The 25,033-nt window shown below is 41.4% G+C and overlaps 1 pseudogene; it reads right to left on the bottom strand.

Moving 5' to 3' along the window:
• Positions 1–3,873: 3,873 nt before the first annotated feature.
• Positions 3,874–24,116, bottom strand: LOC125905210 (major histocompatibility complex class I-related gene protein-like; annotated as a pseudogene).
• Positions 24,117–25,033: the final 917 nt, after the last annotated feature.

Raw genomic sequence — 25,033 nt, 5'->3', positions numbered from 1 at the left:
CAAACTGATGCAGGTCGAAGGAGGGTGGAAGGTTGGTTTTGATGTGATGGAGGACCAGTTTTTCAAAATACTTCACTTTCACAGGAGTGAGTGCAACCGGTCTATATTTGTTCAAATCCCCTGGGACTGCCTTTCTGCGGACGGGGATGATGGTTGCAGACTTCAGTTGTCATGTTAACCTCAAACCTGACAAAGAAGCGGTTTAGCTCCTCAGCCAGTGCACCATTGGTGGACGCAGTGCTGTCAGTTCTGCCTCTCTCAGGGTAGATAGAAGGGTCTACATGACACCGAGAGGGCTTCAAGATCAGGGCAGCAGTGTCGGGAAACAATCCTGCTGTCAGTACACTGGTCATGGTGAATATAGATACAGAGTCCCCCTCCTTTGTTCTTACCTGACTCCCTGCTTCTGTCCTGTCGGTAGCTAGTGTAGCCCGCTAGCTGTACTGTGGCTTTGGGAATGAGCAAATGTAGAAATGTTTCCATTATAATCAAACACACAAAATATGCACCAGACTACAGAGCCAAGAGCTGCTGCACAAGTGCGTGCTGCCATCTTTTTTGCCATCTTGAAATGCAGATGATATGCTGCTTTATATATCTTATTCTACAAATCCCCTTTCCAACTTATTTCTATTCATGTAAAGATTTGGGATCATTTCTAGGAACAGATCAAACCCTTGTTACATATGAATCTTTGTAAAAACCTGACCTGAATAATAACAGATAGTTGGGTGATTTTCTATTAAAATGGTGTAAATATGGGCAGTGTTGACAAAGTTCATTAAAGCAGACAAAACTATAGAAGAACATTTTAACCAGATATACATCAGGGTTAAGTCCAGCCTGTTCTCATTATGAACTTATCAAATACTTATGCTTATTCAGTGATTTCAGCATCAGATGCTGATGTGCAAAGACACCTTTTATGGCAATATGATCTGTACCTGGGTGGTGTCAGTTTGTAATGCCACTGGATGGCACCACCGAGTAATCCCACCAAGCAACGTAACTTTGTAATGCCACCGGTAACAAAGTAATATTAAAGGAGCTATATGTAAGAAATCTAAAGCAAATAGTCGTAAAATCCTCCTAATATGTCACAGAGACTAAGGAATAATGTTAATATAACATACTGATCTCACCGACAACAATAGTACAGCCAGAATATTTGCATTTAAAAAATTTTTTTGCGGTCTGCAAATCATGTTTATGTTTAGAATTTGTGTTTTGGCCTGTTGCACCACCCACTGCCGTGTACCAATCATGCAGTCATTAGAGTCTCAGCATCCAGGTTGCCAGTTACGACTGAGCTACAATGGCTGACGGTGCGACCAAAACCAAACGACCTTGTTATGAGTCCCAAAAACACCAAGATAAAAGTCGAGGTAAAGCGAGGGTCTATATAGGAGATGCGTTTGAATGGTGGAGACGGTTGAAAGCGGAGAAGAATTTGAAATCGGATGTCGAAGTGACTACTCTTCTCCTCGACAGGTAAGCTTTAGCCAAAGTTGGCTAACTAGCATCATAGCTAGACAGGGATGGACATTTCGAATACTTTCAACTGTTACTCATTTTCGATCATACATTGTAGCCCATGTGCAGGTGGGTCATTGACCCGACTGATTTTTTTGAGAAACAAATGTTAGCAGCACGGCAAGCAGCATTAGCAGTGTCCCAGTACATAGCATTAGCAGCCAGCTCCTCCTCAGCTGTATCCCAGCAGCAGTGTTAGCAGTGTCCCGGTACATAGCATTAGCAGCTGGCTCCTCCTCAGCTGTATCCCGGCAGCAGTGTTAGCAGTGCCCCGGTACATTATTAGCAGCCGGCTCCTCCTCAGCTGTATTCCAGCAGCAGTGTTAGCAGTGTTCTGGTACATAGCATTAGCAGCTGGCTCCTCCTCAGCTGTATCCCAGCAGTAGTGTTAGCAGCAGAGAAGCCGGACTTGCTCGAACGGTCCGCTGGAAAACCAAAGATCAAGGACGCGGCGGCCCTGCCACGGCAGCCGCCTGTGGGCAAACAAATCAGTCTTCAGCGTGCCGCTGTTCAGCCGCTGCTGGCTGTTTGCTTTGGTAACGGCGGAAACATTAGCATGATAATACTAAACTTTACATTTGACACTTGGCCAAATTTGAGTCCTCATTAGGTCTTCGCATATATATCGCTATAAAGCTATATAACATTACAGAGGTGAAGCAAAAATGAAGCATAGTTAGGTCAAATATCCTGCATATTTCCTCCAATATGTCCATCCCTAGTCAACAGCTAACATCAATTATAATACATCTTGACCTTTACTGATATAACAGGAAATGCGTGTACCCTCTGAGACCCACTCATGTATGATAAAACGCTCATCTCTTTAGCTATGTGGGTCCGAGCACCTCCACCCCCAGTAAGAGGCAGAGACCAGGGAAAAAGCACGTGATAGCTCCATCACTGTCAATTATTGGAGGTCCATCATCTGATACCCTTTCTAACCGGTCAGTATTCAGTGTCACATTGTTTTTATTTTCATTTCACATGCTGAAATGTTTTTAGTAGTCTAAAACAAATACAGTGTCTACAGAGAGGACCTCCCACCTATTGAGGAAGGAACAGTGCATGTTGAGAGCACCATGGATACCCCTGAAGACCTGCAGGAAAGGTAAATAAAGCCTCACAAGCCTCATAATAACATTGAAGAAAAGAAAATTCATTGAACATATACTTTTTTAGTGTAGTATCTACAATCCACACCTATGGTGACAGTCATCTTTTTTTCCAAAAGTATACAGAACATGAGTATCCAGGATGATGAAACCCAGACCATGTATGAACGTCAGATAAATGACCTGAGGAACAGTGTGTAAGTTCCACTGGATTTGCCTGTATAGTGTGACAAGACGTGTTGATGTGCTTTGACCATTTATATTTTCTGATTTCAAATTTGACAGTATTGATTGGGGTAATGGTGATGAGACTGAGGAGGAAATTGACGGTGATGACAGTCAAGATGAGGACTACGTTCCTCGTATTTGTATTCGGTATGTTACCATTTGATTCACATTGCTTCATGATGTTCCACTTGATAAGAATCTTAACAGTGTCATGAACACAGAAACAAATATTGCTCAGAATCATTCTCTCTCCTTAGACAGTCACTTAACTTGAAACACACACAAAAGATTAATTCTCAGAGAACAACCTCCAAGGGCAACTACACACAATAAATAATGTAACAATTTATGTAATTATGACTGCTTCAACACTATGTGCAATCATATACATTTTGAATTAATAGGTAATGTATAAATAGCAACTGTATTCATCTGTTTCATGTCTATAGGATGGGTGGAGCATTGCAGGCACCACCACACCTAGTCTGCCTGTAATAGATGCCAGTGAGACAGTACATGACATCCCAGAGATAGAGCCTCCATCAGTTGACCTACCCCTGCCTCAACCTCCCAATTTTCCTAATAAACTGGATGTCATAACAGAGGATGACCTAATCGGGAAACGTGCCTCCATCACCTATGAGGACTGTCTGAACCAGCTAGCAATATTCCTTGCGCTGCCTGTCTACAAGTGCCCATACACATGTGGTGTCAGCCAAGTGGAATGTCAGTACCGCCCCCCCTTTGAAGTTTCTATAACTCACAGGGGTACTGCAAGCATCATGGAATGGGTGAGTGGTTGTAATCACACGACATTGCAAACTAGTAGTTGTTTCTGTGTTAGAGGCATTGAAAATGGTTTTGTGACACTTGATTATGCTTTCAAAGTTGTTCATATCTACTTATTATTAGAAGCACATCTGTATTTGTATTTTGTAATTTCAAGTAATTTGTGTCTCATTCATTGCCAGACCTGTCGTGTTGGCCATGTTGTATGGAGATGGAGCTCACAGCCCACTGTGAAATACAGGAAGCTGGCAGGGGACTTCATGTTGGCCACCAACATCTTGCTCTCAGGGAGCAACTATGCCAAAATTGCCCTACTGTTCCGTTTAATGAACATGGGGATGGTGGACCATAGTTCCTTCTACAGTATTCAAGACACGTATTGTGTTGATACTATCAAGGAATGTTGGAAAAAGAAGAGGGCAGAGAGCATACAACGCCTACAAAACAAAGATGTGGTGATAGTAGGTAATGTAAAGTGTTTTTTAAATTCTTTTAGGCTTCAGTGGTTTGTTGAAGTGTGAATGTGATGTTCATTGAAAATAAATCATTATTTACTCTTTCAATAGCGGATGGAAGAATGGACAGTCCTGGGCACTGTGCCTAGTATTGTACATACACTGCCATGGAGAATGATTCCCGGGAAATCATTTCCATCATCACAGTGGACAAAAGAGAAACTGGGAGAAATTCAGTCATCATGGAGAGAGAGGTATTTGTGCGCGAACAGTCGATAGGCTTCTGAATGAGGTGAAGCTTGTCGAGGTCTGCACAGATGCCCATGTCCAGATCTCTGTTTATGTTAGGAATATTACTGGAAAAAATAATTGTAGTCATCATTTTATTTATTGTTTGGGGAAAAAAACTGTATTTACTATACGTAATGTTCATTTAATTTTCCTGAATTAGACAAAGGAAAATACAAAGACCTAGAGATGCAGCACAGCTTGGACATGTGGCATGGGGCCAAGAATTTGACCAAAAGGAGCCATTCTGTAAGTGTATTTTTCATTACAAAGACTTTTTGCATAATAACTTGTGGTTTGTTTTGATGACTGTTTTATCTGTACATCCTAGGCTGCACAGGTCAAAGGTCAGTCCAGCTTGTGCCATTGGTTGAAGGACATCGTCAACTGCTTTTGGTGGTGCTGCAAAATGGCAGATTCGTACCAAGAATTCATGGTAAGTTGTCATGGTTTGGAAAATACTTGATTGTCATGTTTTGGGAAAAGTCTGTCGTAAATGAATAATAAAGGTTGAGCTCTCTGAAGTAAACATGCAGTATAATAACAATAAGCTTGTTGGCAAAGGTAAAATAAAGTACATATGTTTCTATGGTGTTAGACAATACCTTATTGATTAAAGGTTACCATTGGTTGCTACTGTGACAGGTCATTGTGGACAGTGAGGTGACTCCCACTTATATGACAGCAGTTGTCAGTATGAAGCAGCAACATCAGCAGTATGTCATGTACAGTGTGCGTGCTTGTTTTTGCGAGTACATTATTTTACAGATACTGCCAACAACAAGTGTGTATTTTTATTTTATAAGCGTGCTCTCAAGAAGTACTCAAATCAGTCTGTGAAAAAAATGCAGTTGTTTATATATTTTTCCTAGGAGCTGTGGCTTGGACTATTACACCATGTCACCAGTGAACACAAGTGGGTGCTGGGCAGCTGCCAGCATGTGGACCTGGAATCTGGTGGAACTCAGCAGTGACTTGTGAGAGGCTCCATGGCACACACTGCCCTCAAAGCCGTCATGCAGGAACACTTAAAGTGTAGGACTAGTCGCTTGCCGTGGTCGCTCCTCGCTTGTTGCTTGACGGATGCGCCAACCTATCTGGCAACCTCGAGTCTGTAGGGGAGGGAGGGTGGACACGACTTGCAGCAGTATTTTGAATTTGAGTGCAGTACCCGTTTTGGCCACATTCTTACGTACAGCGCCCTTAAGGCCCAATCCCAATATCCCCCCTTGCCCACTACCCCTTAGCCCTTGGCCCTACCCCTAGCCCTTGCCCACTACCCCTTGGCCCTTGAAATGAAGCAAGGAGGGGTAGGGGTTGAAATCATTCCCTAGGAATTGGGACACCACTCACTACGTCACAGCGTCAGTTCCGTTCATGCATACGTAACTATTTTAAACAGGAAGATGCCAGCCATCTACATTTCCAACCGGCATCTACAATGGAGTCTTCAGTTGAGTTCATCCTACCGATTGCGTTTCCTGTATTCATCATGCTTCGTTCGATAGGGGACTTCTGCTAGCTAGCTAGCTAACCAGCTAACATTACGAGGCAGCATAGTTATACTAGCTGGCGTGTTATCGTAATGTGAAAATTCCGACAATTTTGCAGAACAGGACAGCAACCTGACGACAGTAGCGTTAGCTAGCTGGCTAGCTTTCTGTCAACTCCAATCAAGACATCGTGAATAGCAATAAAAAAATTGTTATGCCGTTCTCTACACAAATACACAGTTATTCGCAAACATTTTTACAAAAGTTCCATGTTTATTTGCGAAATTATACGTACATGTATGAACTTTTTTCCCTGTCTCTTGCTCGGTGGTAGCCATGGTGACGTCTACCCCTCGCTGGCAAGTCAGCATCTGAAATCCCTTGCACCGAAGGGCTAGTTTCATACCCACTACCCCTCGTTATGCCCCCTACCCCTACACGCAAAAAGGAATTGGGACACCCCTACCCCTTGCGGGAATGTGCAAATCTAGGGGTAGGGCCAAGGGGTAGGGCTAAGGTGGGGTATTGGGACGGGCCCCAAGAGCTGGAAAGACAGGAGGGGGGGGTGGATGGGTCCAACAAACCCTGGACCTTGCAAGGGAGCCAGCTGTTCACTCTCTGTGTCAGTTTAAAGCCAAACCATTATATTTTTTTCTCAACCTAACCATGTGCTTTTGTTGCACAAGGAAATAAATGTAAAACAAGGTGCATTACCGACTTTGTGAGTGTATTTTGAAAAAGACTTAATGCATCTGCATATGAAACTGTATATTTCATATAAGCATAGATTGACATGCTGTTCTGAACAGACGCAGGAGGTGACCTAGCCTAGATGTGAGAGTCCACTGACAGAGCAGTGATATTTGAGGAGTTGGAATGAGAACACTAGTAAAATCATTGTGCTGCTCCAGCTATAGAGGCCGTCCTCCAGCACCCCAGAGCTCCTGCTCTCTACCCAGCTGCTGCTGCTGCCGTCCACCTTCCAGGCCAGACTCCAGTCTGAGGGGAAGCCCTTGTTGGCCAGACACTTGAGCGTAACCTCTCCTGCAGCAGCTCCTCATCGGACAGAGGCAGCACCACCATGCTGAGGTTAGCACCACAAATGAAATGGTGTACGAATCAGTAACTATGACAAGCACAAATTAATACACTGGTGCTGGGGGACACACACCTGCTGGTTCCCGGTGTGCTGGTCAGCTTCAACAGCACCAGAGAGAATTACGCATAAGAACGGGACTGTGTGCTGGTGTTGCTCTGCAGTTGTGGGGGATGTGAATAGAAACGTCCAACATACTGTATACTATCAATTCCCAGATGTGTTGATCAGTGCTGTACACAGACATTTTTGAGGGCAGGTGGTCGAGCAAAAATTATGTTCATTCATCATTATGTACTGCTTTCAGAAATGTATCAGATCAATAATTGTCATCTCACCAAACATACAACGGTAATGCAGGTAAAACAGAATAGTGTTTGCGGGGGGCGTTCCAACATGAAATTAATAAATACGAATACCATAAAATATACATCAATGAAAAACATTAAAACCCTAGCTATCCAGTAATAAATCACAAACTAAAAGTCTAGTATAACACTCACACATCACACATCTACAGTGACCATTTTCAGAAATAGTGACAATTGGCAGTGGCAATGTGCAGTGCTGTGCAATATGTATAAGGTGCATGGAGCAGAGAGGCCAGTTTAACTGTTTAGCACCCTGACAGCATGTGGGAGGAAGCTGTTAAGAAGTACTGGTCCCAGATTTGACACTGCGGTAGCGTTTGCCTGATGGCAGCAGTTCAAAAAGCCTGAGGAGAGGGTGTGAAGGATCCCTGATGATGCTCAGAGCCCTGTTCCTGCATCAGCTCTGAAAAAGCTTGTCCCTGTACATGCCTTCATTGTCCATGTGGATGAGCCCAACAACTGTCAACAATCAGGTGCCCCTGGTGTCTCGCTACACAGTCATGTGTAAGCAGTGTAGACAGCAAAGGGCTGCGTACACATCCTTGAGGGGATCCTGTGCTCAGCGTGATTGTGTTGGAGGTCATGTTACCAACTCGGAGTGACTGAGGTCTCTCAGTCAGAAAGTCCAGGATCCAGGGACAGGTGGCGGTGTTGATGTCAAGTTGAAGCAGCTTATCTGTTAGTCTCCGGGGAATTATGGTGTTAAACTCTGAACTTGAGTCCATGTATAGGATCCTGGCGAAGGTGTTTGTACGGTCCAGATGAGACAGGACCAAGTGAAGTGTGAAGTGAAGGCGGGATACGTCAATTTTTTTGGCCACAGGGATAATGGTGGAGGTTTTGAAGCATCTTGGGACAGTGGCTTGGCTGAGGGAGACATTCCATTAAATTCAGCTTCTTACAAACATGTGTACATGCATTATGGCAGGGCTTGTTTTTACATTTTCTCGTGATGTTACTTTGCCATCAACACTCTTTAATTTAACCACAAAGTGAAATGTTGCCTCATTTCCTGCTTGTTCATAAATAAAATTAAATGTATGTTTTAAAATTCAATCCAAGGGGCAAGGGCTCTTACAGTCTCGCAGAATTAAAACTGCAAATGAAGCTCTAGCCAAAGTTCAGTCAGGAAGACAATACCTTTTCATGCTTAGGCTGTAACTTTCTTCTGCACCCTTGAGGTCTGTTAGTAGTGCATAATGACATGACAACACACAACAAACTTCGGGGGTTATGGAGCAGTGTGCATCAGTGTGTATGAATGAAAAATGAAAACAATAAACAATTTATTTCAGTTGATAACATTGTAACATGTAATAATATCACACAAAATCAACCTGATCTGAACTAAACTATATATATACTGTTGTGTATCACCCTTAGGGCTCTTTTTTGGAGTGTATATACATACATATATATATATATATATATACATACATACATATATATATATATATATATATATATATATATATATATATATATATATATATATATATATATGTATATGTATATACATATATATATATATGTATATACACTCCAAAAAAGAGCCCTAAGGGTAATACACAACACAGGGTATTGGGACCATACACAAAGACTGTTTCTGGAATCACATATTTTGAAGTTCACTGATTTGGTTACGTTTAAAGTTTTGCAAGTTATGTACAAAGCAAGATGCAATCAACTACCTGGTAATGTACAAAATAAATTTATGGAAAAGGAGGGGGGGTACAACCTCAGGGGACCATTGAACTTTAAAAAACCTGTAATGCATACAACCCTTAAAATAATGAGTATGTCCTCCTATGGTGTAAACGTATGGAATGGGCTAGAGGAAGAACTGAAACAGAGCAAAAACATCATTCAATTCAAAAACAGACTTAAACAATCAATTCTCAACAGGTACAGAGATGAAGCAGAAGGGGAAATGATCTAATTAATTACTTTACCATATCATGTCACACTGCATACACCAAACTGTAGAATTTGATATTGTTATGTATCATATTAAAGCATCTATATAGATGCATTACCGATGTTCTTTGCCATCTAAGCTTAAATCTAAAGTTAGTATGCTGCTTATTCAACTTTAAATATTAACTGGTCAGGGGTATAAACTAGGGGTAGGGCACGACAAGCGTAGTGCTTCTCCCTATCCCCTTTTTTCGGACATATGGACTCAAAAATTATATACAAAAAAAAAAAAAAAAAAAAGTAGAGTTTTCTAAAAAGGGCGTCATGATAGGATTTGTATTTCCTTTTGCATATTCTTTTTTCTTTTTTCCTTTTCTCTCTTCATTTATATTTTCAGATGAATGTATTCTATTTTCTTTGTCCAACAACCGAAAAACTAAACTAAACTATATATATATATATATATATATATATATATACATATATATTTTAATCAGGAAAAATTACAGTTTGCAGGTCCAAGTCCTTTTATGAAAGGAAACAAAGACAACACTTGTTTGCATGTTTTGCAGAATTCCCTCATACATTTCATGGATTTCTGTTTTGAATATAAACGTAGGAGAGCAGCTCTTACACATGAAATGCAGTACATCTGTTTAGCCCCCTACTATTTTTTTGTTTTACACTTTTATTGTTTCAGAATAAATATGTTTATTCACATATTATCCTTGTGTTGAACCTTCATGTTAAATCCAACAGTGGAGTAAAATGGCTTCACTCACCATTATTGTTTCTACTCCAGATGAAGAGCCCAGTGATGCAGAGAGTCAGCAGCAGTCCTACAACAATTCCAATCACAGCACCAACAGGAAACTGTGAGAGAGAAACTGGAACCAAAACAGATCATTCACACAGATGTCTTCACCACTGGATGGAGTTCAATGGGTGAGTGGGCCTTTAGTGTGGCTGGCCCTAATCTGTAGCATACCCTTCCTCAGGGTTTGCATCAGTGCACATTGGTTTTGTCATTTAAGTCACAACTGAAAACTCTCCTTTTAGAACAGCCTTTCCTGATGTTTCATAATGTTTTTTGAATATGTTCTCTCATCTGTATGCACTTCATTATTGTTGTTGTTGCTCTTTGTTTTTGCTCATTTGTTAACTTCTGTTATGTGTTGACTGGTTTTATAAAGTATCCTTGGGTGTCTTGAAAGGCACTTATAAATAAAATATATTATTATAATTAATATTATTATTGATCTGTCACACCTCCTTAACATCATTAAATGGTCGCAGTTCCACTCCAAAATTACTTGCTTAAGTCATGTCTCTAGTGTAGCATGCTACACATGCTAGCATACTATGCTACGTGGTTATTATGGCTGAATCCAAATGTCTAGACTTCACTGCACTTGCAGACTCGCAGACTTTGCAGGCACCTTCCCGGGAAGTATGAGAGTGCTTAGGGCTGTCCATATCCACAATTCATCCAGTCCACATGGGGCCTCTAGTGGACTTTCTGCAGGGTGCAGACTTCACTGATTTAATTACCCACAATTCATTGCAATATCATATTGCAAGTTTAAGTTTAAGTTATTGATAGTTTGGGCTATTAAAATTCTACTTGAATTGTGTAGGCCAGAAATAATATTCAACCACATCATGATACAGACATTTATTTAGGCTGTAGAGGCACTGAAAATACATTTTATTATTGTGGCCTATCAGGCTGCGCAGTTTAATAAGCTGAAAAATTGTGTGAATAACACAAAAGAAGGTCTTCTTATGTAAATAATGATTAGTTTATTGAGTTATAGGCTTGTCCTGATTTACAAACATTTCTGTTTTTGAATGCCTGTAGCCTGTTATATAGAGATGTATGTATACATTTTTGTTCAGTCACAAGAAAAGGCTGTACATGGGACTATATGACTATGACAGTAGCGATGAATTGACAGTTGAATGTCTCCATCGCAATATTATTATTCATTTATTTATATAGAGAGAAGCCAACACAATTTCATTGTACATGTTTTGTATAGTGACAATAAAGTTTCATTCATTCATTCATTCATTCATTCATTCATAAACATGTCACATTACATACGACGAAAGTCCACAAGGACTTAGTCCGCAAGTCCAGAGGGTGGACATTTAGATTCAGCCCCCTATAGGGGCTTCTTTGATATTTGTACAACATTACACCAACTTTATTGCTTTGTATGCTACATCACATTACTTACTGTGTGGAAGTGTGGGGAAATAAATATACAAAACAAATACAAATCCAATTTTCAATTCTTACCTTACCTGAAAGTATCCAAAAGTTGTTTCCAGACAGAGAAAGTCAACATGTTTTGAGAGGTGTTTTTATGTTCAAAAAGTCATCGGTGAGGAAAAATGCAGAACTACATTATATCTCATAAAGGAATGAGTTTATGGAACAGTTGTAGTGAGGAACTGAAAACATGCAGAACATTAAGTAGGCTTAAACATAAGTTTGAACATAAAGTATTGATTAAATATGAAAATGAATGATCAGACTGTAATACTGACCTTGAAGAACAGGGTACAGAAGCTTTAAGTGTGTAAGTTACCTTTTGTAAGTTGTTTTTTTGTGTGTATGTTGTATTTTGTTTTGTTGTTGATTGCTACAAATGATGTGCTGTTAAAAGGGTAGGTGTTATAAGCTGTGGCTTTAACCTACTGTACACCTTTTTCAGAATGCAGAAGTGTCTAAGTTATGTTAAATCACTTTATTGTAATGTTTTGCACTGTACTCTTTAAGTATCTGCCATTTTCTGTGAGAGGCTGTGACTTTATTAACATGAATTTGTAGATGAAGACATGATGTTCTCATTTCTGTTTGCAGACCGAAATAAATTCTAAATTCTAATCAATTCCCTCCTCTGCTTCTCTAATAACTACTATGGCCACTAGGGGTTACCTTACAATAATGGATTGACATAAGCTGCTTGCACTGCAACCTATGTGGTTGGTCTTTTGGTGAAAGCAGGACGTGTAGCCCAAGATTAAGGATTAATGAAAGAGGCACGGTGGTTTGGTGGCTAGCACTGTCGACTCACAGCGAGAGGGTTCCTGGTTCATCCCAGGAAGGAGCCCTTCTGTGCAGAGTTTGCATGTTCTCCCTGTGTCAGCGTGGGTTTTCTCCGAGTACTCCGGCTTCCTCCCACAGTTCAAAGACATGCAGGTTGGGGATAGGTTAATTGGTGACTCCAGATTGTCCGTAGGTGCCAATTTGTGTGTGAATGGTTGTCTGTCTCCAGTGGTGTAGTGGTAATTGATGAGGTGGGTGTACTACTAGGTAGATAGGAAGGTTACCGATGAGGAAATGGGCATATTCTCCTATGTGTTACAATGGCTTTTTAGCTGATAGGTGGGTATACTGTAACTGGATAGAAAAAGAAGTGGGTATACCCTGTATACCTGAGTATACCCTCCACTACACCACTGTCTGTCTCTATGTATCAGCCCTGCGATAGTCTGGCGACTTCTCCAGGGTGTGCCCTGCCTCTCGCCCAATGTCAGCCCCCCCGCAACCCCCAAGAGGATAAGCGGTTACAAAAATGGGTGGATGGATGGATGGATTGATCGATGGAATGAAGTATGACAGTTAATGGATAACAAATTAATTTGAGCATAACCTCTGCAGTTAGGATCCATGTCTAGCTTTAGCAGATAACCTAACAGGTGTGTTTTTTACATTTTCATTATATTTGACTTATTCTTACCCATGTTGGTCCTGATCACTGCTTTGTCCAGTTTGGTGATGATGTGGTCCTTCACACCAGAGAGATGAAACACACAGTCGTACCTCCTCCAGTCTTCAGGTGGGACTGATGAAAGGTTCAGGTCAGCACTCATCTGGAAGGATCCATCGTGGTTGGGGAGGATCTCTCCGAGCTCCACGCCCTCACGAATCTCCTCTCCATCTTTCCTCCAGAACATCATGGCTCTGTCAGGGTAGAAACCTGTAGCGTGGCAGCTGACTGGAGAGGAGGGAGACTTCTGGAGGAGAGACACTGAGGGCAGGTCTGCACAGAGAGGGGAGCGGGGGTAGAGAAAGATGAGATAGCGAACATGAACGGACAGATGAAGAAATATGAAAAGAAATCAGGACAAGGAATAAATACAAATAATTAAAACTGTGTTAGCTTAAAAACATTACAGTTGATAATAGAGTATCCTCTGCCCGCTTTCTAGGGATCATGGTGGATGACCAATGCAACTGGATAGAACAAATTGAATGTGTTGCAAAAAAAATATCAAAGTCTGTAGGAATTATCAGGAAAATCAGTTCATTCCTCAACAGATCCACCTTGCTTACATAATACTACAGTTGAATATATCCATACCTAACATACTGCAATCTGGTCTGGGCTAACACCTATCCCACCAATCTCCACAGGCTCCATCTGCTCCAGAAACGCTTTGTTAGAACTGCTACAAATTCAAATTTCAGGGCTCCATCCTCTCCGCTGTTTTCCAAATTGAACATTTTGACTATAATTGATATTAACATCATGCAAATCTGCGTCTTCATCTACAAAACAATCCACCTAAGTCATGTATTACCAAATCATTTTCAACAGTATTTCTGCACAAACTGAAGTTTCCACTCATACGCAACAAGGCAAGCACGTGACCTCCACCAACCCCGTTGCAATACCACCAGAGGGTAGTACACCATCAAATACAAAGGATTCTGTTGTGGAATGAACATCACCAACTGGCCAACAGCTCTTCTTCTCTGGCAATATTCAAAAAAAGATTACTGTTGAAATGATCAGAACAGCAAAAATTGGTTTGACTGTCTTAATTTGCCTTCCCTAGAGCCACACCGTTTTTGTTAATCTTACCTATTTTTGCTAGGTTTAGGTGAGTTCATTCTATAAGCCTTTCGGGTTTCCGACCTCACCTGCACATTTCTCTGTATCTTCCTCTCTACCAAGAGAGATATATACATGTATTTGTCTTATTTTTAAATGTATATGTGCAAATAAATAAATCAAATCAAATCAATTAAATCACGTGCAGTGATTCTCTATACTGGCTCATATCAGTTGTAAATAAGTATATGTTGCAACAAGACTAATGTTGTGTCTCACATGGGATACTTCTCTACTTATACCTGCTATTTTTAATGCATGAGTGCGCTCACGCTGAGCAGTATGGTGAAATGCACTGCACTATGAGTAGCCAGATGGTACACTAATAATGATCAAAAAGTTGAGAGTGGAATATTTGACACTTTTCACCCTCAGTGGTTGCCGTGTCGCCATCAACTTGGGCAGGACCACAAACACATTTCAAACTTGTGAAATGTTGGGCATATACCGCGGTGTACAACAAAGCATCATACAGATATACGTGCATTTTTCACTACCCGTGTATGGTGGTCAGATATGAGGCATCAGTTTGTTTACAGGGTTTATTTTTCAATAATTTGGTACCTCAAATTATAACATGAATGCTAACAGTAGCTTGCTAGCTAGCTAACAGAGGCACATTTTGTCATCAGGCATGAAGCTCAGCGTAAATTCAATCAGGAAGACTTTCTTTGCACTCATCCATTCACAATTCAGTCCCCCTCACTCCCACTGCTTCCTCTAATCAGCTGACTATGGATGTTCACTCTTCTAATTATCTAATCAAACCTTGCCACGATCTCTATTAGCCAACCAGGATGCTACTGCAAAATTTTAAATCTGCTCTCTCCTCTGCTTCTGTCAGCCATCATTTTAGGCAGAATCATTGCACCCTCCTCCACCCCGTTCACCTCCAGCCATCGTATCCAGAGTCCAGGACAAGCTCAACAAAGACTCATTCCTCTGCTCATCCAGATCATCAGTACTTCTCCATCTTCTCCACATCCTCTTCTCATCTCATCTCACCACCTCTACTACCACTAGCATCTAGACCCCAGGAGGTTCCCTATTTGATATGGATTCATCACCCTGTTTAAAGCATACCATCTCAAAGAGGTTTCATCGCCAAAGACCTGTGCACATGTTAATAACTATTCTTTTCACTATAAAAATGAGTCTATGTGAACAATAGGTTATGTTTGATATTCATGCATGCAAAATTGTTGTCTTCACTGTAGAATAATTAAGTATTAATCATCATTAAAGACTGGGTATAATGCTCCGCCCGGTTGCAATTTGCCAAGCAGAAGAAAAAAAGCTGTCAAATCTTGTGATCGTCATTTCTGATAAGTGCTCAGTGGCTGTGTTTGATTTAAGACAGCAGTACCCTAATAAAATTTGTACACAACGCAAGGAGGCTCAGTAGCCTACATAGTGTTTGCAGTGGGCTAAATGTGAGTGAACCAATGGAATTATTTGATTTGAGACACATCATGTGAGTCTATGCCATGCCAGCAGCTGTGAGAAATTGTCACAGCACCCTTTGAGCTAAATGCTAATCTCAGTTTGCATTCTCAGTGCATAACAAATTTCATGGCAATCCAGTCAATAGTTGTTGGGATATCTGAATCCTGACCAGAAAGGTCAACCCACTGGTGGCACTAAAGGAAAAGTCAAAGGATCACCTAGGTCAGTAAAATTAATCCTCTGGGGATCTTGAATATCTGTCCAAATTTTACTACAATCAATTAAAAAGGTTGTTAGAAAATTTCATGTGTAGAGCACTCAAACATGTCAGTCTCTACTGATTGGTGAGATCTAAATCAAATGTTCCTGCCACAGAAAACGGCCAAAAGAAGGTAATGTCAGACTGATTGGAGTGAAAATACAATGACAGTTCAATCAGTTGCATGGTGTAGCTATTGAGCAAGTGTTCTTTATTCAAATAAATACAATAAGTTTGTGCTCTAGAGAAAGGATCAGCACTCAGTGAATAACCTCCTAAGCCCTATGATAAGCTATTATGGCAAGGCTTAACTATACAGACCAGTGAGCAGTGATATCTAACACATCTTTGGGGTCATTAGGTGGGAACCTCCTTTCACCAGTGTTTCGTCTCGTTGGTCCCACGACACCTCTAGGAGGCTAGACAGTGATCTCTGGCATCCCAGAGACACTCTCCTAATGCCAGGTCTCACTGCTCCCCACACCAACCCAATAACCTCCTTTACCTTACTTACACATGGCTTTCTCAGCCCAAAAAGCACTGCCACCTTCAACCAAACCCAGGCTCCGTACATGCGAGCTCCAGGTAGAGACAGTGCTGATACTACCTTTCCTAGCATATTCACCATACTCTATTTCACACGCTACATAGCATAACTCCAGTATAAGCTATATACAGTAAGTGAAGGCCAAACTGTTGGGGGTCACTCTTGAGGGAACACTTTCATGGTTGCTAAAATGAGTAGAGGCATTTCAGTTATCAGAAAGTGTGCTTATGTTTTTTTTGAACAGAGATGACAATTAAACAAGCTGCCTGTCTTGTCCTTCACTGGTCTAAGAGATACAGTGCGGAGGGGATGCATGCCAGCCATGGATGAGGATAGAGGACAGATCCAGCCTGATCCAGTATTAATGAAATATCTGTGCCTTAAGAAAACCAACACACCTATATTCACAGACACACACTGTTAATAGACACCATCATGAAACCAGACATGCCTGCATGGGAAGCTTTGTGCTGCCCTTACCGAAGACCAGTGCTTTAAAGAATGTGTAATGTACAGAGCCATGTTGATATGGAATAAACTACCACTATACTTAACCCAGGTTACTAGTAGTACTTTTAAGTACAGATGGTGTACTGTTTGTGAAGGTTATGTGTATTTGTGGTGCTCTTTTGGGTGAACCATGTTTCGTGTAGTCACATATAGTTCATGCAGTTACGTTTAATTCTATGAGCCTAGGTTTTGGGCTCTATTGGTTTGCTATCACAAAATTTGATTTGATTTGTCAATGTTGTAAATTGTCTATGATGTCATGATTGATTATTTTGTTTTGTTTTGTGTTGACCTCAGGAATAGTAGTCATTACTGCGGTAACGACTTATTAGGATCCTGATAAAGGAATAAAGAATAAAGTCTGAGCAGGTTGTATGAACATTGCTGTGTCCATGAAACTACATCAGATTATGCTATTGTACCTTTTCTCTGCAGGGAGCTCTTTCCAAATGCCAAATACATCTTCAGCCACTCAGGACAAATGTTTGTGAGGTACATCTCATAGTATTTAAGTCTAACTTTCTCAGTGTCCCATCTCAGTTTGGTGATGACAGCCTGTGGTTTCGGAGCGACCCATGTCAGTGTCTTCAGGTCCAACGCTAGGAAGTCTTCTCCATTATAACCGTACTGATTGAAAGCATTATCCTCTCCAGTCTCATCGTCCCACTCACAGCCAAACATCCTCTGTAGAATGTGGTCACCTGCGAGAGAAACAGAAGCCGAGACTGTAAATAATGATGTACAAATAATATCTCCAGTGGAAATATAACCTTAAACATGTTGTACATTGCATCATGCACTGCAATCCTCCCAGTTACGTGATGTGCTAATGATTCAAGAGCAGATGATCAATGCATTTTTACTCAGTGTGAGTGATCAAACCCAACTTCTACTTCATAGCTTAAAAGTTACAATAATGGCTATATTCTGTAAATCCCAGATGGAAATGATCAAAATGGTTGTGTCTTGCATTCTGTGTACATCAAACTGTTACATACACAAAGTCACACCATGGCTTAGGTTTTATGATGCCGACCATGAACTGCAACATCCCTGATTGGAGTCCAGCTGGGGACCTTTGTTGTATTTCTCTTGATCCTGACCTGCTGTGATGTTATGCAGTTATCAGCAATGGTAATCACATCAGATGAGGGTAGCTGCAGTTTCTACAACCAGGTACCACAGTTACTCTAACTTCAATGCATAATGGGAAACACCATCTAAAAGCTCATTGACTCCGATATTTGACAACAAACATTACGGGTTATAGAAACTCTTAGTTTTCTAATTAACTGTACAGATTTAGATTTTCTTAGTCGTATTTTCTACTCTGAAAGTTTATTTCGTTAACAAAATATTTATTCTGCATGTGATGAAAACTTGTATCAGCCTAGAGAGGCAATCCAACTACTTTGGATAAAGTATTAAAATCTTACATAACTTAATCTTACAAAATATTTGCTTTTTTAAAAAACAATTATGCAGCAACACAGAATTTAAGATGAAAAGTGGGGCTTTACGATTCTTGAAATAAAATCGGTGCAGACACGTGAAACCCTGTTAGTCCAATTATCTGACAACAATGTATTCCTGCTTATTCTCTCCCTGTTAATGTGTAATTGTGAGGGTATTTTGACTACTGATGGATGGTTTCAATTCCTATATCTTAGAGTGGGAGTTAGTTTGTGTTGGACAGGTCCAGCAAACAAGCCTAACCAGCAGCCGAGTTGTGGTTGACAGTAGTAGTGATATGGCTGCTGTATAAGCAAATTGGTTTGATGGCTGATTATTAATTTGTGGCCCTGCAGAGGGTTTCTTCACTTTACAACTAGGGTTCATCCCAGTATCCCTCTCTGACTCCTCTATCCTCGATCACTTGACCCAGAAATTGATTGACACCGGCCATCTTGAAGGACGTCTCAATCCGTTAAACGCGCTTGGAGGAAACCAGGGGTTCATTAGAATACCTGGTCTTGCATCCATGTTTCCCTCACTTGTGTCTCTTCCTTACGTCAGCTGGATCAACTGACAGGAGGATTTATTAACTGATATACATATATAGATATATCTATATATGTACATATAGATATATATATAAAGCCTTCTGATAGCCGATCCAGTTATCAGGAGAGCTAAGAGCTAAGATGCAAGGAAGAGACACAAGTGAGAGAAATGTGGATGCAAGATCAGGTATTCCGATGAACCTCTAGTGCTGTGTCATGGTCTGGCTTCTGTTCTCATTCACTTCATTCACCTCACCTGTCCAGCCTACACAGCTGCCTCCCATCATCTCATCTACTCAACAGTATTCCTGCTCTCGATCCCATCATTGCCAGATTGTTGTTGCAACCAGTGTGGTACTTTGTCAATGTACACTACTCTATTCTGTACCATCACTTATTTTTCCTTCAAAGTTCAGCTTGCCTGAACTTTCGTTGTTTTTTTTTTTTGTGTCTTCAGGAACAGGACTCTCCGACCCCTCTGTCTCCCCAGCTTGTCTCACCACCAGCTTATTCCCCCATACCTTGAGCCATCTCCCAAGACACGCTCACCCCTCACCAGCCTGCCCAGCTCGGCCCTGCCATCTTCCTTCACCCCACTCCCCTCCTGCCTCTGGAGCTCCTCCACCATCCTCATCAACCTTCATTCATACAATAAATCCATCATCACTCTACACTCCCTGTCTGTGTCTGTGTTTGTGTCCACCTAGAGATCATAACAGCCAGCCTTATACCCAATGACTATTCAAGCAATTTCATTCATTCATTCATTCATCTTCTAACCGCTTCATCCTCTTGAGGGTCGCGGGGGGGCTGGAGCCTATCCCAGCTGACATCAGGCGAGAGGCAGGGTACACCCTGGACAGGTCGCCAGACTATCGCAGGGCTGACACATAGAGACAAACAACCATTCACACTCACATTCACACCTACGGACAATTTAGAGTTATCAATTAACCTAGTCCCCAATCTGCATGTCTTTGGACTGTGGGAGGAAGCCGGAGTGCCCGGAGAGAACCCACGCTGACATGGGGAGAACATGCAAACTCCACACAGAAGGGCTCCCACGCCCGGGATTGAACCGGCAACCCTCTTGCTGTGAGGCGAGAGTGCTAACCACCACACCACCGTGCCGCCCTCAAGCAATTTCACTGTCAGACAAATTTCCAATGTTGGAATAACATCATGAGTTTTACCTCAGTTTATACATGCTTCCATGATCTTGATCGTTATAGGTGTAAGGTGGTCATTAAACTCAGTTTGAGCTATTTAAAGTCAGTCTTTTTTCATTCTGACATTCAAATAAAATCAGTTTTTCAAAATTCAAAGTTTTTAGTCTTGGCTCACACAAATAGTGAAGTTAAGTAACCAATAGCTGCGCTCTCTCCAGCACCAAATAGGAAGCAGCAAACTGGGTTAGAAAGTAAAAATAGAGGGGACTCTGGGGAGGCACAAGGATGTAAACAAGTCTTGGTTCTCTTGGACTGTGGAAAAGAGGAGGAACTGATGGAATGAACAAGGGTTGGTGTTTAATTCGGCGTGTATCTGATCCACCAACAAGCTCTTATTTTAGAGAGAAATCCAAATTTTTTAAAAGGTTCACTTCTCATTCCCAGTCTCCTTTTACTAAAATAGCACATCTAATATTTGCAGGCTGTTGGTGAGTTAAGGCAACATTGTCCACAAATACAACTCGAATTCGCTTTTACATCTGGAACCTCCCGTCTACAATGGGCTTGAGACATGCCCTCGTTGAGGATTTGGCTCAGATTCTGGAGTTACTCTCTTATTCTGAAGCCTCCTTTAAGGAATCTGATGTGTGGAAGCCTCTTGCGACAGCATGCCTTTGCTGACGTCGACCCCAGCAGAATTCAAACCCTTGACCTTTTGCATGGAAGACGAGTGCTCTAAGCACTACACTAGGTATCTTGATCAATTATATTGATGCCGAAGTGACAAGAATACTGAAAACATATCAAAGCTTTTATCTTGTGACTCTAGAGTTATGTGTTTTTGTTGACATGTAAGGAGTTGTTAATATATCAAATTTCTCAATGGGAGTTTGCTGCAAAAGTTTCCACTGGAAACAGGATGAGAAATAATCTCAAAAGGAATCTAGTTTTCATCCTGAAAAAGGTTACCCTGTAAGATCTCCAGTCTGTGCAAAATCTTATAGTATGTGACTGAAAACTCACAGTGTCTTTAGATGTGAGAGGCTGTCACACTTTAGTCTTTTCAAAAGCCGTCTGATGTATGGTAAGCATAAAATGCACAATAGTTTAGCAGTGAAAAGTGAAATAAACCAAATACTCTACCTCCACTTTGGTTGAAGTGCTGCTTCAAACTGTGAATTGTGACTTTGAGGAAATTAGGTTCATTTTCAAGACACTGTCGAGTGTACCACTCCAAGTGCTGAGGATCATTTTCTAACAATTCTTTGGCCCAGTCCTGTTTTGGTTCTGCTATCTTTTTGTTGGTGTCGCATCAACCCACCAAAAGGTCATCAACCACTGCAGCAGCCATGAACTCTGACAGATTCGGGACTCCAGATGAAGCAGTTAAGAAAAACCTCAAGGAGTGTTTCACTGCGGGACAGACAAGATTAATAAATATACATATGATACATATGACGTATTCAGTTTGAGTCAATTTAAAAAACATCACTTACCAAGTTTAGGTAACAGCGAAACTAAATCAGTGTAAACAACTGTAGCTAAGCAGGAGCAAAATGCAGAACTGAGTGGAAAGTGAAGATTTGTTCAATGTGTCTTCCTGGCAGAGGGAGGTGGGAGTGTCTCTGTTCTGACTTGAAGTGGGCAATGAAACAGAAGTTGTTTCACTTCTGTGTAGATCTCTGTTTCAGCACATTGTCTCAGAGCATGTGACAAATGAGAAATACTGTGTGACTTTGACATCTGACACATCACATGTCACTGGTGTATCAGAAAATGTTTTATTCAGTTTGACAGGTTTGCAGTAAACTCTGTGATCGTCTCATTTGTGGGCTAAGAACAAAAGACAATAATTAGATTTCAGCACATGAGCCCATAGTAACACAGAGCCTGAACTACAACAAATAGGGGTGTGCATATTTCTCTAGGTTTTATTGGACAGTGCACTAATTATTTTTATTTATTGAATTATTTTACTTAAGCATATTGAACAATAACATTCACATTCGTAAGTCAACCCTCCTTTGAAAAAAATTGTAACACCCTCCACCAATATCTAACATCTATTAATGACAAAGATGAAAAAATGGTGTCTACATTTGAATAAAGAGCTAAATAAATATAAATGTAAATATAAATAAATGGTTACTGAGGTTTTGTGGCTAGTGATGGGCTTGTGCATTACAATATTTCCACATGAATAAACATGAATTGGATCAGATGATGCTGCCACAATCAAACCAATAAGATGATTTTGCATGACCAGGGGTCTCATTATAAACATGGCATATGCACAGAACGAGACCTGAAATAGGCATCTATAAAAAACATACTTGACAGGAAGATGTATGCACTTGTACCAAAACTCTGACCCCTGTGTACGAACATTTTGGAGACAGGGGAAATTGGCAACACGAATGGCGATGATGTTGTGGAGAGGGTGGCTGCAGTTCCTGAGGGCGGCCTGCACCTTGCTATGTGTGCGTCTCTCCACCACAGTCTCGACTGAATCCAAGCTCCTGCCAAATACTGAACCTGCCTTCTAAATCAGCTTGTCCAGCCATTATTTGTTCTTGTGCTGCCTCCCCAGCAGACGACAGCGTACGGGATTTCCTCTGCCACCACTGGTTGGTAAAACATATGCAGCATGTCACTGCACACATTAAAGGACCTAAGCTTCCGGAGCAAGAAGAGCTGGCTCTGCCCCTTCTGGTACAGGGTGTCTGTATTAGTAGGAATGCAGCTGATACTCGGAGTGGAGTGCACACCAAATAGCTTTAAATAATAGCAAAACAGAGCATCAGCAGTTTCCAGTAATATTTTCCAACACTGTAAAAACTGATCACCATGCACAATTTCAGTTTTCAGATAGTTTTTGCGTGTAAAATGGCTGCAGTGAGCATGGCTATGCACACACAGAGCACACTGGAGACATAGCAGTGGCTGCCACACACTTTTCCTTCTCTATTCACCTTACGTACATCTTCACCACCTGCATACATATGGAACTATATGGATTGCATAAACTGGTAAAGTCTGGGGGGGGGGAAGCCACATTATTGAACTCCATATCCTCATTTTGAGTCCTAATAATGATGCAGGCCAAGCTCGCAACAACAAACTTAGATTAATGAATAAACTGTGTTCACCTATAAACTTTCATCTTATAATAACCTATAATATCCCAGCATCGAGGATTCACTGATAGTCCCAGTCAGTTTGGTCCGGTGTGAAGCAATTGGTCTAAATGCTGTAAATTATATATAAACACTGAAGTGACACTTGGTTGTTATTGTGATTCACTCTTGAAGTCCTGTTGATCAGCAGGCGCATTTCTATGCATCAATACTCTCAAGGTGCCTTGCATTGACCCTTTATGGTTGGATGTGGACATGGGAGCACATGGGAGAAGTTTTCTTGTAGGCTTTCTCCAAGAAATCTATTTATTTGAACCCTTAACCAGGACATCCCCTTCTGGTAGAAAGCCCTCGAGGACAGTGTCTCGTAACTGAGGACAATTCCAAGCTGATTTGGGATTCATAAAAGGAAATTGCTCACTGTCAGGCCTACGCATGGCTTTATAAGTCAGAATATTTTTTACACTATACACTTTTAGCATGGATCCTATGCACTGTTTCATAAATGAGACCCCAGGTATGTTGGAGACATTTCCTCCAGAAAACTGTTACAAAGAGTATCAGGACAGTCCACAGACAGATTACAGCAGTACTGTGGGGCAAAGAAGTAGACAGTGACATCTGGTGGCTTTAATTGGATATGGCCACAGAGAGCCAAGAGAGTGCCCCAGGAATGAGTTCTACAACCCAGACCATCAATAAATCTGCTTGACTCCGTGGCAGTCACCCTCATTCATGCCTTCGTCATATCCGGTCTGGACTATTGCAATGGAGTCTTGTCCAGGGTTCCCAACACAGTGCTGCACAGGCTCCAGTATGTGCAGAGCTCAGCTGCTGGGTTCTCACCCATACCTAGCCCGAGCATCAGATCACCCTCACCCTTTTCCAACTTCACTGGCTTCAGGTCAAATCCCGCATCCACTACAAACTCCTCCTTAGCTACATATCCCTTCACAGTCTTACCTGAGTATCTGTTTGACCTCCTCCACCCTAAACCCTGTCCCAGACGTTACGGTCTTTGAATCTAGGTCTGCTCTCCACCTCCTAACCCAGCCTGCAAATTTTTGGTGACAGAGCATTCAGTGCGGCAGGCCCCACGATCTGGAGCTCTCTCCCAGCAAAGATCCACAAAGTTCCATCTCTGGACATTGACAAAAAACTGCTAAAGAGGCTTGTGGCCTCTAGCTCACTCATCACCAAGAAAAATTATTATTTCCGTTCTTGTTTTTTTGTTAAATTTATTGATTTTATGTTTTCTTACCCCATAAAGCAGCCTTGGGTACCCTGAAAGGCGCTACATACAGTACAGGCCAAAAGTTTGGACACACCTTCTCATTCAATGCGTTTTCTTTATTTTCATGACTATTTACATTGTAGATTCTCACTGAAGGCATCAAAACTATGAATGAACACGTGGAGTTATGTACTTAACAAAAAAAGGTGAAATAACTGAAAACATGTTTTATATTCTAGTTTCTTCAAAATAGCCACCCTTTGCTCTGATTACTGCTTTGCACACTCTTGGCATTCTCTCCATGAGCTTCAAGAGGTAGTCACCTGAAATGGTTTTCCAACAGTCTTGAAGGAGTTCCCAGAGGTGTTTAGCACTTGTTGGCCCCTTTGCCTTCACTCTGCGGTCCAGCTCACCCCAAACCATCTGGATTGGGTTCAGGTCCGGTGACTGTGGAGGCCAGGTCATCTGCCGCAGCACTCCATCATTCTCCTTCTTGGTCAAATAGCCCTTACACAGCCTGGAGGTGTGTTTGG

Source organism: Epinephelus fuscoguttatus, linkage group LG17, assembly GCF_011397635.1.
Source record: "Epinephelus fuscoguttatus linkage group LG17, E.fuscoguttatus.final_Chr_v1".
Taxonomy (NCBI): Eukaryota; Metazoa; Chordata; class Actinopteri; order Perciformes; family Serranidae; genus Epinephelus; species Epinephelus fuscoguttatus.
The sequence above is the reverse complement of the archived record's forward strand: the minus strand, read 5'-3'. Positions and strand labels throughout refer to the sequence as shown.